Below are 17493 nucleotides of genomic sequence, written 5' to 3'. Positions count from 1 at the left end.
ACATCCTCCACTTCCGATGCTAAAATCCCTCTCTAGCCACTGTTTCCTTTCTTCTAAAATTGTCTCAAAATCTAGGCCCTCTAAAGTTGGACGAAAGTCTTCCTTTTCTGTATAGAGAGAAGTGTAATACCCCACTATGTGGTTTTTTATTTCAGCTTTATCTGACACCATTCTGCTGCCCACCCGGATTTTAGAGATGTCCTTGATCTTAATCTTCATGTTGGCCATTGTATGGAAGTACTTAGTGCATCCATCACCATCCTTAGCCCACAACGTTTTTGATTTCACCCTCCATGAAACCTCCTCCCTTTTCAAAAGAGTTTGGAGTTTTGCATTGGCCTCAATTTATTTAGTTATAAATTCCTCCTGGTTAAGACCCCTTTCCTCTTCTAACTTGTCAAGATCAGCAATGATACTGACTTGTGTATCAATAAGAGCGTCCACACGCCCGAACACCTCTTTGTTCCAAACAATAAGTTTCTGTTTGAGTGCTTTTAATTTTCTCCACCAAATAATACTGAGACCCATGAACACAAAAGAGTTCCACCATTCTTCCATCTTCCCGTAATATCTTTGTCATCAAACCACATCAATTCAAATTTAAACGGCCTTGGGCTTGATTCTTTGACGAAGTGCAATCCAATAACACGCCTTTATGGTCCGAGGAATATCTCCGAGTGCAATTTCTTTAGCATTTCGAAGTGGCCCTCCCACTCTGGAGAAACCAGAAAAGCATCCAACCTACTCAAAGAGGTTCAAGGCTGATTCTTTGACCAGTGAACATCACACCTTGTAGTGGGAACCCAATTAACGATTGCGGTCTATAAATTCCCAAAAACTGCCATTTCTTTGTCGCCTCTCCGCCTCCATATCTTTCTCAGCCCCTTCTCGATCACATTGAAATCTCCACCTACACACCAAGGGTACTCACACCAAGCACGATATCATCTAATTCAAGCCGAAATCCTCCCCTCGGATCTTTGTTGCTCTTATTAGGACTATACACACCAAAGTAGCCATCCACTTAAAGTTGTCATTTATCAAAGAACCCGATGATAGTAATTGAATAAGCCTACTAAGTGGTCCTCGACTATCACCTTATCTCAGATCCCAAGCAAGAATCATTCCCCACGATTGACCCCAAGAAGGGAGTCCAATCCACTACCAATTGTCAGGTCCAAATTCGCATTTCCACAAAGGGAGCTAGGTTTCTATTCTAGTTTCTTGAACACAAAAATATCGCTTCGTTTTGAGAATAAGCTTCCTAAGACTCATGCGGTTGCTTCATTCCCATTCCCTTGCATTCCATGTCAAATTTAGTTGACATTAGCAACTTGTACACCCTCCATACCACATATATTTGCCTCAACCACCACTTGTGCACCCTCAATACCACTGGCCTATGTTGCCGACACTGCTTGTGCACCCTTAAAACTGCATGCTGTCTCAACCATATCTTGTTCACCCTCAAGAACACCTGCCTCTGTCTCGACTATCTCTTCATTCTCAGAATCCTCTTTGCAAGCATCTATAATTTGCAATTTTTTCATTTAAAAAATATGGACCTTATTATTAGACAATGGAGAAAATCTTAAACACCACTTAGCTTTTCCTACACTATTCCTGGCCACCACTCAAAACCAGTTGCATTTTGTTATATTGATCACAAAAGAAATAAGTGTAAGCGTGTAAAGGAGCGTTTTAGTTCACCTTTACATACAAAGGAAGAAGGAGAATTAGATTGAATTTGGGAAAGACCGAGTTCGTTGATGAGCGAACTGCCTACGTATCTATCTCTCGATTCTAGGGGGAGAGAAAAATCAGGTATGGCGTAGTTCATATGAGAGGTATTTATAGATGGTTAAGTTGAATCTCAACCCAACGCGTGTAAAGATTAACACAAATGTATGGTTGAGATTGAGAAGGAGTATGAGAATGGTGTTGGTAGGAATGTTGTAATGATGGGGATTAGTTGCAGTGGTTAGTAACTTGCGGCAGGGGATTGTGTAAGTGCAGCTTTGATAATGATTGCTTCTAGAAGATGAGCTGAGTCATGATATAGAACACTGAGCGTGGTGTTGTGCGAGTCGATCTGTTCTAGAGTGAACTCGTAGCTCGTGGACGTGAGCTGATGATGCAGGTCATCCTGAATGTAGTTCGGAAAACTAGGTCGGAGTAGGAGTGTGGTATTTCCACTATCTTTGAAGCGTGCTTGATATTCAGAATAAGAATATCACTACCTCACAAAGTACACATAAACAACAGTAACAAACTTTACACGAAATAAGAAGTTAGAAATTTGGGCATAATTTTCTCTTTAGTAAATTTGGGTGACGAACTTTCAATTTACAGTATGCAAAAATAATGGACTGAACGGAAGTTAACGTTGCAACAAATTAAAGATTGATTACCCAAATTTGCTCAAAGAAAAGGTTTATTCCCCAACTTTAGATTTTTGTGTAAAGTTTGTTAGTTACTCATTTATGCAAACGTTCACAAATATGAAGTCGTATAAAAACTTAATAGAATCTATACAGTTGCACCAAAACTATATACATTGAACTTCATAAATTCTCATTTGTACAAATATATTCAATCCGCTCTTTCATATACCTTCTTTTGGATAAGCAATTTTTTCTCCGGCCTTTGAGACTGTAACAAATTTCGTGTCTTAAATTCCAATGGTCTCACCTTCCCTACACAAACTGACTTCGACCAACATGATCCTTTGGTTTCTTGATGGCAGGATTCTACAACAATTTCTCCTTGGAGCCTACACAAAATAACATGTCACAACAATTAATTAGATCAATGAAGCTGCTCAAAACTAATACAACAACGTTCATGAATAGGAATAATATACATTTTTTGGGTAACCATTTAGAAAATAAAAAGACACACCTTTTCCCATTTTTGTGGGTCGGGTCGTTTGTAAACCACCACTTGGTCTACAACACCTGGGTCCAATATTTTCCACCTACAATGTGGTTCTTGGTCCAATGCCGGAACATATTCTGTCACCATCTGGTTCTTGTACGAATCATACCAAGCCTTAGACATATAATATGTAAATGGTGTTTGGCAACCATTCCTACTCACTGGGCGAGTGTTGAATGAGAAACCAGTCTGATCCGCCTGCCTATACCAATTGAGAAATGTTCTTGAAGGTCTTTCTAATTCACGCGGTGATATGAAACCGCGATAAATTTGAACAACGTATCCCCAAGAGGTAGAAATTGACCAAATCTTATTTTTGTCGTAGCACATCGATTGTTGCATCATACTAGCTGAGTCAAGTTCGATTGGGATGTTGAGATGGCTCAAGCCTTGAACCTGAGTCATGTTTGGGAAGATTGGATCCACTATATCCAAATGGTGTATGCTTACCAATGGGGCTACTGGATGCGCTGCGAGCAGGCCTAATGCGCTGCCATATACATCAAACTGATACACCAAAAATGATTGTCAGGAGATGGATTAATTAGTGGATTATATTACAAGGGCAATAAGTAACACAATCTGAATGATTAAAATGCATCTAGATTCTATAATCACCAAAAGAATTTTTCTTTGGTAATAAAGATCACCGAATTAGTATACCATAAATTAACATAAACAACAAAAACCAAATTAAACAAAATAGAAAAAATACCTGGTGAAAACCTGCTTCTTTAGTTAGAGGTACACCAACCTCAGCCATACAAGCTTGCATACGATCATCAGAACCATACAGTTGAGGATACCTTTGAATACACGTATCTTGCATTTTCTCAATTTCTTTAGCCAAACCATAACTTATAGCAAATCCACCACCCCCATAAGCCATATTATAAGAGAAATCAATGTTCTGTATATGACTTTCCGATACACTACCGATATAATAAAACTGATTATAATCATATTTCTCTCTAAAACTCTCACTAAATTAGCCGGTACAAAAACGTATCGTCGTCACCCATTACCAACCACCTCACATCTTTTCAATCCCAACCTCACTGTTTCCGAAACAATCCTCGATATACCGTATTGCGGAAGGGTCACCTAGACGATTTTTGTAGGAAAACGTTCTATATCTGCCGATATTTTCAAAGGTGGTAAAATATCGGTTTCGCCAGCATGGGTTTTAACTTTGTTTATCCAACCAAACAAAACCTCTCATCTCATTAGGCTTCCACCACAACTTAATGTACTTCTTCCTTTTTTTCCCAAAATTTTGCTGAAGCTGCTATACCAAAAACTACGTGTTGTAGACTTGTTTTCCTATTGTTTTCGACACGCACTAGTGTAGGAGGATTTTCTTGCTGTGGAGTCAGCATTGCTTCTGCTTTCAAAACGACCGTGGTACTACTATAAGGCAGCCAAGAGTAAGAAACTAGATTCCAAGTGTAATAACACACGTAAGTAACAAAGAGAATAACCAAAAACCATATTGAAAACTTGGGAATACATGAATAAATCTTCTCACCATGCGGCTTTGTACTTCCTTTCTTCATGGCCATCTACAATAAACTGTTCAAGTTTGGGTTTTAAAGAAAGGTAGAAGCAGATTATAGTTGGAGTTGAAAATCAGGTAAAGAGTTCTTCATCAACTAAAGTCTGTATACATTTCACACTCGTATATACTATATAGTAAAAGTGTACAAAAACTAGGACTCTACTCAACGTGGGCCCAAAAAGAAAGTGGGCTTTCGGCCCAATTGGAGCCATTTGTTCTTAATGAACTTGTTACTCACACTCCAAAAGCTTTTTTTCACTCAATGCTTTTTCTTCAAAGAAACACACAAGGGTTTTGAGGTCCGTATATTTTCTCTAAATCTTCATTCTGTTCATTAAATGTTTGTCATTAAAATTAGTTTTTAGTTGATGTGAAATGAGGTTTATAAGGTCATATACTTGTTCTTATTACAAGAACTTAACTAATCATATACCAACTTTAAGAGCAAATCAAAGATACCAACTAGTTTTTCAGCTACTTTAAGCAATATAACAACTGCCCATATCAATGGGTATGATAGAAAAGAAGTAGAAAAGAATGGGTTATTGGAAGTCGCTATGCTTTTGGGGCTATTGGCTATCCTAGCTGTGTATATGGGGTGTCTAGTTATCGAGCTTATTCACGTTTTCGGTGGGAAGGGGATAGTTCTGTGGTGAAGGCATTGAATGTTAGTAGCTCTGATAATGAATGGAAGTGATGGGGTGGATAGTTTGAAGAAAGTTTGGGGACTATTGTTGACGCCAGGATTATACAGGACAGAAGGCTAAGGAAGCGTCGGATGATTAGTCCCTCATGTTCAACATATGCTTGATGCTAATCCTTATTTGAAAAATGTTGTTATGCCTGTTGGTTTGACTTTAACTAGTACATTGTTGGTTTGGTTGGTTATGCCGAGGGTTTTGAGGAAATTTCATAAGTATTCAATGCAAGGACCTGCTGCATTGTTATCTGGGAATTTATCTCAAGAACAAAATCCTTATGAAAAAAGCTTTTGGGGTGCCATGGAAGATCCTGTTCGATATCTTGTGACTTTCATGGCGTTCTCGCAGATGTGAGTGTCTTCTTGTTTCTTTTGATGTTGTCTAGTTTATAGTTTAAACAGTCTACATATGTACTTATATATATGATTTTTATACATGACAACATATTTCTCTGCCTTAATTGCAGAGGCATGATGATTGCCCCAACCACTGTTGCATCTCAGTACATTGGACAAACTTGGGGGAGCAGTGATCATTGCATTTGTCTGAGTAAGATTCCTACCTTCATCTTTTCTTGATTCTCGCTAAGCATGCTAAATATGAGACCGCCCTAGTTCATTCTTGTCTCTTAAGACCGCCAATAGTCCCAAAAGCCATCCTGGAATTTGGTCGTTAACTCCCGTTATTTTTGTCCTTATTTTAGAGGGAACCTAAGTTATCTTAGCCATTACAATCTATTTGCAAATTCATTGGCTGCACTCATGGTGCATAGTACACATTGACTAACCGCTCACCCTTTTCTAAATGGATCTTTAGCTTGTGTTAGGCAGAAGCGCTTTGGGATCAAAATGTTGCGATACATATCCCAAGAGATGGTGGTTCAATCCACTAAGATCCGTGACTTGAAAAATCGATGCCAAATTAGTATTGGTTTCTTGTGTCTTTTCCTCCAAGTCTTTGTAAATTTCTTGGGTGGAAGAAGGATCTAAGATCGAGCCTATGCATGTATTGTTTGCTTCCACTACTCGAGGCTTCCCCTGCTTGGTCTTTGTCATGCTTGTTGAAAACAGAGATTTCTTAGATATCAAATTAACTATACTTTACCAATCAAAAATAAAATAGAGATTTCTTCCTTACTTCTCTCTAGTCCTGCTGTGGATTCCAAGCATCAACTATTACCTCTGAAGTTATTTTTGATTGTTTAGATATGCTGACATTGGTTGGCTTTATCCTAATGTGTGATACCATCATAACGTTTCAGTTTATGTATTTCGTTTGCTAAAGACATTTTTTTTCAACTTTACCGTCTATTTCCAACAGTGCAACTCACAATCTTCTCATATGGTGGTAGAGGAGATGAACATCCTAAATACCGTGTTCCTGAGATATGACAACCAAAAGATTTTTTACCCGAACAGCGTTCTTGCTACCATGCCAATAAGTAATTTCTACCGGAGTCCAGATATGGGTGATACAATTGAATTCTGCATTCATATATCAACACCTACGTAAAAGATCACAACAATGAAACAAAAAAAAATAGCCAGATGTGACGTAATCCCTTCCTTGGTTCTTTCATTTTCTCAAATACACCGTAGCTTTTTGAATCCATGAATCTGTATTTGATAATGAGAACTTTATGTCTCTTTTTATTCCGTGTTTTCCTTTGCGGGTGTATTGAGAGCAAGAAAAGCACGGCATGCAGCTCCATTTGTAGTAACCGAAAGAAGTTGAGGATATGAACAAGCTAAAATGGGCAGTCGGGTGACACATACAATGAACCACCAAGACATGGGAGAACGGTGGGTAAGGAGAGCTCACCGACCGAGGAAATGGTCAAAATATTCAAGGAACTTGACATTGAGTTTCGTGATGCTTCCCCTTGATGTTAATGTCCAAACATGGCTCCTTTGTCTTCCACCGTGCTTCCTTCGAATCGATCGTTTTGTGCTTAAGTGTGCAGAAAGGACACACACATTTGAGGGGTACTTGTGGCTTCAAATGGATCCATGATGTGTAAGATCGAATAGATACAAATGCATTCAAAGAGAGTGTTGATCCTAATGATGATCGGAGAGTGATTTTGCTTTGTTCACTCTTCCCTTCAAGAAATTTTGTCGAAGCTTTAATAGTTTCAAAGTCCTTTATATGCAACATATATGATACCACCATATTGATTTCGCGCTAAAGCCCAAATCTCGATTATTCTCATTTTATATCACTTCCATTGGCCTTTCATCCTAAGCTGGTAGATAAGCTTATTAGTTTTCAGAACTCTATACGGGAACCGGTGATTCTAGTAACTCAAGGACGACTTCCTATTTTATCTGAAAATCATCCGATCGCTTTTTGCGCTTTGATCTTTCATTGTACTATGCATGTTTCCTATTGGTGACCAAGTAACATTAGTGCGTATAAGTTGGGTGCTCGGCCATTACAAGGAATTAAGAGCTGCCATTCAAGAGAGTAAGAACGAGAAAGCATATGCATATGAAATTAGGCATTGACTTAAAACCAAAGTAATACATTAAAACATATGAAAGTATTCACTTGCTTAAAACCGAGAGTAAACAAAAGTAAACATAACCCCTTCAAGGAAAAAAAAATAATGTAATGCGATAAAATTATTCTCTACTTCACATATATGCGTATTCCTGTGACGTCCGATTACTAAGCCCTTGAAGAGTCTTGAAAATCTAATCTACGGACCGGACCTCCGGATTTGTTGGCATGTAAAACATTGGGCGAGGACCTTCGCTTTGGAATGTAGGATTGATTCGTATCCCGGTCAGTGGTTAAAAATAATGGTCTATCACTTTCTTGTTGACGATTCACTTGTGAAGCACCATCGGTGCCATACATCATTGGGTACCCCGTCATATAAGCTTGTGGATAAATTCCTTGTTGCATAAGTGACATCTGATTTGAGTTCCATAGTGTTTGGTGAGCAAAACCACTTGAATCCCGTATACAAACATTTGGATTACCACCTACCTAATATGTATCGTGCTGAAAAATCAAGAAAATTCAAGCTATACACACAAGTTTTAACCTGTGAAAATTGATGAACATTTGAAATACCACCGTCGTGGTTTGGTTTCATTGGTGGTTGGTGTGTCAAAGACTCCTGTACAGTTATGAATGTCAACAATATGTAGCCATCCAAGTGTTTACCTAACACAAATAAACACTAACAAGAAAAAAAAAATAGTTATATAATCTTTCATATCATACCTGAGTAGCATTTTGAACATCAAAATTGTTTAGGTTACTTTTGCTCGTATTCTTGTGTCATGGTTGCATTTTCTTCTTCAAGATTGCAAAACTCACAATGTTAACGGATTTGGTGACTACTACCTATTCTTTTCTTTTCCCCGTGAACAATGTATAGGAAAAAAAATATTTAAAAAAATGAATTCATACTAATACAAACCTTTTTGCTTAGATTGGACGCTTTTCTTTTCGCGGTGTTCCTCTCGATAACACCCCTCTTTTTTTTTGACGAGCCTCGGTTTCCTCAGTTTTGGTTTGGTCTCAAACCGCATCATCATCATATGAGTCTTGTGGTGGATCATCAATATCTAATGTGTTTTTTGTGAAGCTCCCCGAGGATGTTTCTTCTCTAAAATATCTAAGGCTTCCAATTCCTTGTGGAGTTCTAGCATCTTTGACTTCCCATACGCACACAAAGAATCTGACTTTGCACCAATAGCAATAACATTCTCAGGAAATATGTGACAACTCACTATAACGAAGTTGTTGTTGATGGATCCAAGCCTCCTTGAATAGCCTCCCCCATATGCATCGTAGATAATTTCATTTATGCAATCTTTTGACCATCTTTTCAAATAATAACAAGAATGCAGACTTGTGAAATCCAATTCATGAAACAACTTTAATGTGTGAGAGCAAAGGATACCTTTGAATTTAATTTTCTACACCTAACATTGCACGGTTTGTTCTCGATTGCACATATGTCATCAGACGACAATGATCCTTTCGTCATTTCCCTCTCCTTGACATTGTAAATTTTAGTATTTCCATCAGTCTCGATTCCCGTGACTAAACGAAGGTTAAGAAGTTTAGTATACTCTTTGCCGGAAAATACTAAACATCTTTCTTGTATATTTTTTCGATGCCTCTCTCTCAACAGACCAAGTAGACAATAAGTTTGGTGCAACTGTGTAGACTTAGTTTTTGCTACTGCTCGCTTTCACTAAGATGGTCCATGCCTTTGAATATTGATCAACAAACAATCGAAGAATGAGAGTATTTCCTAAATATTGTTTAAGAAATGCATTGATGCTTTCGCTTCTTTGAGTTGTTGTCATACCGCAGAAAAAAAGCGTGTGCATATACTTGTGCCCACTTTTGGCGCGGACTTGTACAAATTCAAAGAACCAAAGATTTTCTTCCAACCTATATTCTTTAAGCATGGACGCTTCAACTATCTTCAAATTCACTTATTGTCTCTCGGTTCATAAATGCATTTTGTGAACTGCTTAATAATTTTCTTTGAACTCACCAAGTTTTCCTAAATTCTTTAAAGCATTCATAACGTAAGTGCCAAAGACAAAGCCGATGACTAGTTTCAGAGAATATCACCTCAATCGCATTAGAAATGGCCATAGCCTGATCAGTAAAAATAGTTTTTGGATGCTTCCCACCCATTGCTTCCAAGAATGTCTCAAACAACCAAATAAATGATTTTGTGGTTTCGTCACTTAATAATCCGCACCCAAAAATAAATGTCTGCCCATGACTGTTGATACCCACAAATGGCGCACACATCATATGATAATTATTTGTTTTAAAGGTTGTGTCGAAAGCAATTGCATCACCAAACAACCTGTAGTCTCGTCTTGCCTTTGCATCACAAAAGAAAAGTGCTGTTATTTCATTCTCTTCGTTGTACCAAATAGAATAAAAAAAGAATTTGTCTTCTTTCTTTTTCTCTCTGAAGTAGTTAAGAAGACATTGTGCGTCTCCTTTTTTCAGAAACTCTCTTCGCTCTTTCTGTAACAGATTATTCAAATCACTCCGAGTATAATCTAGATATTTAGCCCCTCCAGCTTCTGCAGAAGCATAAGCATGAATTTGACTTGGTTTTAACTCTTTGAATGCATTTTCTTCACCATTTCTTCTTGAGAGTCAGATGATTTGTGAGACCTCAATAAATTAGAATTCATTCAGCACGATAGATAGATCGACTATGCTCACTAAAAACTTAGTCAAAACATTTTTCATTCTTGACCTAATCTCGAATTCCGCCAAACATCCAAATCGCCTTTCATCTTTTTTTTTTTTTTTTTTTTTTTTCAGCGCTTTTTATCTTTTTGTATACCCCTTCGCATGAACAACAAAAACAACACTTTATTATTTTTTTAGAATCCGAACGACCACTGTTTGATCTTTTAATCCTTACACTAAACCCAACAGCTCTTGCATAACTGTTGTAGTAATCATTAGCCTCTTTTATACTCTCGAATGTCATTCCAAGTACAGGACTCACCTCGTATGATGGTCTATTTGATTGTTCTCTGGTTTCGCTTTCAGGTTCCATATTTAATTACTATTAGAGGAAAAATATAGAAAAGTATAGGAGTGGAGAAGATGAAGAATAAAAAGAAGGGCGGGAGAGAGAACGGAAGTTGGAGGGAAGTAGGAGAGAGAGAGTAATGACCGATTTGAGGAGAAAATCGTGGAAAAAATTGTTATTTCTATATTGGTTTATTAGAATATTTTTTTTAGTTTAAAATAAATGGAAAAATATAAAAAGAGTCTTTTTTATTTGTAACTATTTGTTGGACACGTGGGGAATTTGTATATTTGGTGAATTCCACCAAAGAAATTCTTTGGTGAACAAATTCGACTTGTTCCTTTTTATATCCCTCTCTTTTGTGGGACGTCCATCTGTCCTTATATCTTGCGGTCCGACTCCCTTCCGTACCAGTGACACATCTCCATATTTACCTCTTTACCCCTCCCCTTTTTTAAACTCTTTCCCTTCTCCCTCTTTCTCATTTCTTTCTTTTACCTCTCTTGCTCTACCATTATTCTTTCTTTCCCGATCAGACTTTGTCAGCGCGAGTTCCACTATTCTTCCGGTGAGTCCACCCCACTTTCGGCACCCTCTTCCAGGCCTAACATCTCTGTCTTTGTTCCCACTGGTACATTTTTTGGCCTCCTTCTCTTTTTGCTTGAACTGGTTGTTTGGGTTGGTTCATATCTTGCGTCTGTTATTCTACCTTTCCAATGTCGGCCAGTGAATCCGATGAATCGGGCTCATCTCCGTCCCTTAGGGCATCGTCTCCACCCCCTACATCGTCTGCGGCGGTCCCATCCACTTCGGGACGTCAAGCTCCCCCATTACCTCCACCGTCTCAATGCTGCCGCCCTAATTTAGACTCCATTAGGGTTGCTTATGGCATTCCTGCCAATATTGGTCTAGAGCATGTGTCATCCACCACCCATTACCCCCACCTGGTTCCCCGTAGATCAGGGTGCCTTGTGATCACTGTGGGTCAAATAGTTGCCGGTCTACGGCTTCCCCTCACCCGCCTGGACATTGAAGTATGTAATCACTTTAATATCCCCCCATGCCAAGGCATTGGGAACTTTTGGCGGACAATGTTTGTCGCGAACTCATATAACAAAGCTGGTGAACCTCAGATCACCAGCTGTGATATCATTTCTCATTATTTCCTCAAGAAGAGCACCAAGGACGTCGGTGTGGGGTACCAGTCCTTCTGTGTGCGCCCTCAGAAGTCCCCCTTCCTGCTCCGCGTCACTACCTCCGATAAGGTGTGGCACCACTACCCTCTATACGTATCGGGGCAGTTTCTGTCCGCGGACATGCCTCCAGAACTGACACTTAACCATCTCACCTTCATACCCCGTGGTGAGTATCTTTATTATTCTTATCTCTTCGTCCATCCGTATCGTTATCCACTAACCGCTGCATTTCCCCATTTTGTAGGTTGGCGACAGGATTCCAAATCTCAAATTTACTCGTGCATCTCCCCGTCCCGTCTTCCGAAGCTTCACATCTTGGTGCCGGGTCAATTTGAACTCTTAGGTATCAATCCTACCACCGCTACTCCCTATTGTAAAGTCCCCGCTCTACAAACTTTCCGCTTCTCTCGCTCCATTTTATCGTCCCTCCTCCCAAAGAAAGGAAACCGCGAGCCTCACCCCCTCCCAGAAAAAGATCTCAAAACCCAGGCCCACACCGTCATCATTCCCTACCTTCCTCACGGTCACGCAAATCTTTTGAACCCCACCCTTACACTGCTCCCGAAGACATTCCCTCTTTCTGCTCCATATCTACTTGGGACGATCAATACACCTCTCCCCTTTCCCCCACTGAAGATATGGATATCCGCAAACAGAAGTTGTTTGACAGCGACTCGACGGAGATAACGATGTCATGGAGATCCCTGTCCCAGAAACCAATGTATCTGCCCGAGCTCCCCCCACCAAGAGACTGCGGACTTCTACCTCTGCCGAATCCGACCAAGTTACCCAGCAAAATTCTGTCTCCGAAGATCCTGAGCCCATCACTTCCCAACCCCTTCAATCCGCAGTCCCTTCCTCGCACACTTGCCGCCCTGGCAAAGAACCTTGTCCACCCGTGGCTCCTGCTTCCGATTTGTCCCCTGAGGAAGAATTCCGTCCCGTGTTCAAGGTACGTGATCACAGGCTGACCACCATCGACTCTGCCTTGGATAATGCGACCGTCGCCTCCTCTCTTTTTTACAATGCTCATCTTCCGAAAGACATCATGTATTCTGATAGGGGTTCGTTCGATCAGCACCGCACGTCATTGTATACCAATTGGGAAAGGGTACATTTTTTTTATTTTTTATTTTTTTTTTACCTCTCGCCTTATGATTCTAGGTAAGCTTGGACATTTCTTATATGGTTCGCGGACTCCTCAACATCAAGAACAAAGTATCCCTTGAGAAAGAACTCTGCGGGCCTAAAGGCTTAAGAAGCGCCTGCGCCGGGATTTAATCTGATCTGGAAGCCGCCCACCTTGCGAAGACCCGGGCTCAAGATGAGCTTAGGTTCGTGGAGTTGACTCACCAGCGTGACATGGACAAAGTCGCTGAATGCCTGGAATGACAGAGGGAAGAACTTCTTCAACAACACCAGTGCGACTTGGACGCTCTTGCTCGCCAACATCAAGAACTGTGGATACTCTTAAGCAAACACATCAGCCGACTCCACGCCCTTGCAAAAGAATAAAGACTCAAGTCGACATGGCAGCCTTGGCGCGCGACCACTTTAAACTATTGGCCGGCTGTTTAGTAGTACGAAAAATTCAAGAAGAGCATCGCGACACTCACTCTCGAAGGGACTCTCCCGAAAGGCCCCACACCCGGATCTTGACGAAATGATCTTTGGGGAGGGCGGACTGACCCATCGATGTCATCCCCGACCCTAGTCAAGAGGACCCGGCCCACTCTAGCAAAGACTACTAATAACTCCAGAACCACGCCATGGACGCAGACTCTGATATCCGGACTTAGGACAACCCCACAACCGAACAGTTTTAGCTCCTCTTTTATGCATCATGCCACATCTGAACTATTGAACTCTTACCAAGTTTACCTTTATTTTTTGTTTTGTAAACACTTTATGCTCATTTTGTTTCAACGAATGCTTGTTTTTTGTTTCATGTGTGTTGTCTCTTTTAGCTATGGATTCCGATGTCTGATTCATTTGTACTGTACATTCATACCCCATCTCCCCATGTCTATATATCTCTCCTGCGATCTTGCTGCATTAACTTAGATAATTAGTATTCCTTCTCGGCCGTCCTCCTTCTGCTTAGCTACTTAGCCAGAAGTGGTTTGTCTCCACGATCTGCGTGTATTTATAACTCTAGTCCACGACCAACTAATTCACTTGGGACGTCGCCACTCACCACCGGCTCCTCTCCGGCCTTGTATCGGCGAAGGGCTCATCCCCTCCGTTGACTTTTGCTACTACTGGGTTCAATGCCCCACGTGTAGCTCAATTCTCTCGTCCGCGGATGAAGACAACTCCTCTTGTCCTCTGCTCAACAATGTGAGTATGTCAGCGCAGGGCTCATCCCCCCCGCTGTCCCTCTCTATTCCGGGGCTCGTATGTCAGCGCATGACTCATCCCCCCCGCTGTCCCTCTCTATTTTGGGGTTTGTATGTCAGCGTAAGGCTCATTCCCCCCCGCTGTCCCTCTCTATATTCTGGGGGTCAATTCCCCATGTGTGCTTTGCATCACTCCACGGTGTTATAGACACGGGAAGCCACTTGGGGGCCCTTGCTTTGCCCCATGTATAATTCTGAACTCGTCTTAGTGAAGGGCTCAACCCCTCCACTCTCTTTTTCATACGGTTTCCACATCTTATCCCTTGTTCATTCTGGAACTCTTCTACTGTTACCGCTAACAATTTCATTTCAAAAGTGTCATTGTATTATATATTTACACACAGCTACATATCTTTGCTCTGGTTTTTCGTTACATTCAAGTGTGAAATTTTTTGAGCATTCTAACATTCCATGATTTCTCTACCAACTTGCCTTCCTTGGTCCGCAATTTGTAAGTTCCCGCTCCTCCTACATCTACCACGGTATACGACTTTTCCCAGTTCGGCCCCAATTTCCCATCATTCTCTCTCTTTGTGCTAGGAGTCACTCGACGGAGGACCTGCTCGCCTATCTGAAAATGTCGCGGCTTGACCCTCTTGTTATACTGTCTCTGTAACCTTCTGTGGTATTCTTCTAACTTTATGCGGGCTGTATCCCTTTTTTCTTCCGCCAGATTCATATCCACTGCTAATATTCTCCAATTTGAACCCTCCTCCACTACCTTTGTGCGCGTTGTTGCTGCAACCATCTTTGAAGGTATCACGGCCTCCACACCGTAAGCCATGGAGTACGGGGTCTCCTGAGTAGAGGACCGAGGTGTAGTCCGATAGGCCCAGAGTACATGATTCAACTCATCTGCCTAAGCTCCCTTTTTATCTTCCAACTTCTTCTTCAAATTGTTCATAAGAGTCTTGTTGGATGACTCCGCCTGTCCGTTACCTTCCGGGTTGTAAGGGGCCGAGAAACTCTGTTTCACCCCATACGCTTGCAAGAAGCCAGCCACTTTTGCTCTGGTGAACTGGGTCCCGTTGTCCGCTATGATGGCATATGGTAATCCAAACCGGCAGATGATGTTCTCCCACAAGAACTTGATCACTTGTGTCTCCTTCTTTTTGTTTGCAAGCGGTGCGGCCTCAATCCATTTCAGTAAAATAGTCGGTGGGTCGCAAGCATGAATCTTTCGCTTCCCATTAGCCATGGGCAATGGTCCCACTATATCCATTGCCCACATAGCAAAAGGCCAAGGAGTGAAAACGTTGTGCAAAAGTTCCGCCGGGGCGAATATTAATTGAGCTAATCTCTGACACTTGACACATCTTTTATCAAACTCCACTGCATCCCTCTTTATGTGAGGCCAGAAATACCCTTGTGTCAGCAACCGGTAAGCTGTAGTTCTTCCTGCAGAATGGCTCCCGCAATCTCCTTTCCGTGCGTTGCAATTCGGCCAACACCTCAGCTGCTAGCCGTGGACTCAAACATTTTAACAGCGGCCCATTGAAGTTTTTACGGTACAATCCCCCCTCGAGTAGAACATATCTCTGGGACGTCTGTTGCCACATTCTCTTCTCCTTTTTGTCGGCCAACTCTTTTCCCGCCAAAAAGTGGATGATAGGATCCATCCAACTCCCCTCTTCCTCCGCGACCTGACATATTTCTATTGTGCCCTCCGTGCTTGGTCTTTCCAACCTTCTCACCTGAATCGTCCTTTCTTCTGACCCTGGGATTGCGGCGGCAACATAAGCCAGGGCGTTGGCATGCCTATTCTCACCTCAGCCCAAATGAATGAACCTAAGATTTGTGAAATATGCAAACTGTTTACGCAACACCTCCAAATATTTCGCCATTCGGGGACATCGTGTGGCGAATCCTCCATTCGCCTGGCACATGACTAAATTCGAATCGGAGTATACTGTCAGCTCCCTCACACCCAAGTCCTCGGCCATTCTCAATCCTGCTATTACTGCCTCATATTCCGCTTCGTTACTGGATGCCGCGAACCCCAATTTCATAGTTTGCTTTATTTTGTCATTATCGGGTGTAACCAGCAACCCCTATGCCGCTGCATGCGTTCGTAGCTGACCCATTGGCGAACACTCTCTATCCATTCCTCTTATCCCAGGGGTCTAACAAGTCTGGCTCTACCTCCCTCTCCGGTTCCATGACCATCTCTTCTCCCCAGGTAGGATCCTCCGCGGGAAATTCTGCCAGAAATTCCGCTACCGCCTTTGCCTTTTCCGTGGTCCTTACCAGATACTGTATTTCATATGAACTCAACATCACCGCCCATTTCAACATTCGGTCGGACTTTTCCGTCCTCAAAGCCTGCTTTAGGGGCAGATTCGTCACCACCACCACTACGTGTGCCTCAAAGTAGGGTATCAGCTTCAAGGTTGAGAAAATTAATGCCAAGGCATACCTCTCGATCCTACTATATCGGGTCTCTGCGTCCAACAAAGTCTTGCTCTGAAAATATACTGGCTACTCCACCTTGTCCGCTAGGCGGACCAATACTGAACTAACAGCATACTTTGTGGCCCCCAGATATAGATACAACTTTTCCCCTTGCTATGGCCGCGACAACAGAGGCGCTTTGCCTAGATATAATTTCAACTCCTGGAATGCCTCCTCGCACTCCGTGGTCCATACAAAATCAGGTGTATTCCTTAGCAATCTATACAGCGGACGACACTTCTCGGATGACTTGGAGATGAATCTATTCAAAGCTGCGACCCTTCAGGCTAGACGCTGTACTTCCTTAACATTCCGCGGTGCGGAATCTCTACCAAAGATCTTATCTGCTCGGGATTAGCTTCAATTCCCCACTGGGTAACGATATATCCCAGAAATTTTTCCGTTGTCACTCCGAATGTGCACTTCTCCGGGTTCAGCTTCAAATTGTATCTTCTCAATATTCCAAACGTCTCTCTCAAACCTTCTATATGTTCCTCCTCCGACATACTCTTCTCTACCATGTCATCTATGTAAATCTCCATTCCCTTTCGGATCTTGCCTTCGAACATTCTCTCCCCTAGTCACTAGAAGGTAGCTCCCACATTCTTCAACCCAAACGGCATCCTCGTATAGCAATATGTACCCCCCTCCACCACAAAGGCCGTCTTCTCCTGATCCGGCTTATATATCGCTACTTGGTTGTATCCCATCG

At 41.7% G+C, this 17493-nt stretch overlaps 1 pseudogene; it reads right to left on the bottom strand.

Annotated features, from left to right (window-relative positions):
• Positions 1-2671: 2671 nt before the first annotated feature.
• LOC147495053 (uncharacterized) lies at positions 2672-4499 on the bottom strand (annotated as a pseudogene).
• Positions 4500-17493: the final 12994 nt, after the last annotated feature.

The sequence above is a fragment of the Coptis chinensis genome, chromosome 6 (assembly GCF_015680905.1).
Source record: "Coptis chinensis isolate HL-2020 chromosome 6, ASM1568090v1, whole genome shotgun sequence".
NCBI lineage: Eukaryota > Viridiplantae > Streptophyta > Magnoliopsida > Ranunculales > Ranunculaceae > Coptis > Coptis chinensis.
The sequence above is the reverse complement of the archived record's forward strand: the minus strand, read 5'-3'. Positions and strand labels throughout refer to the sequence as shown.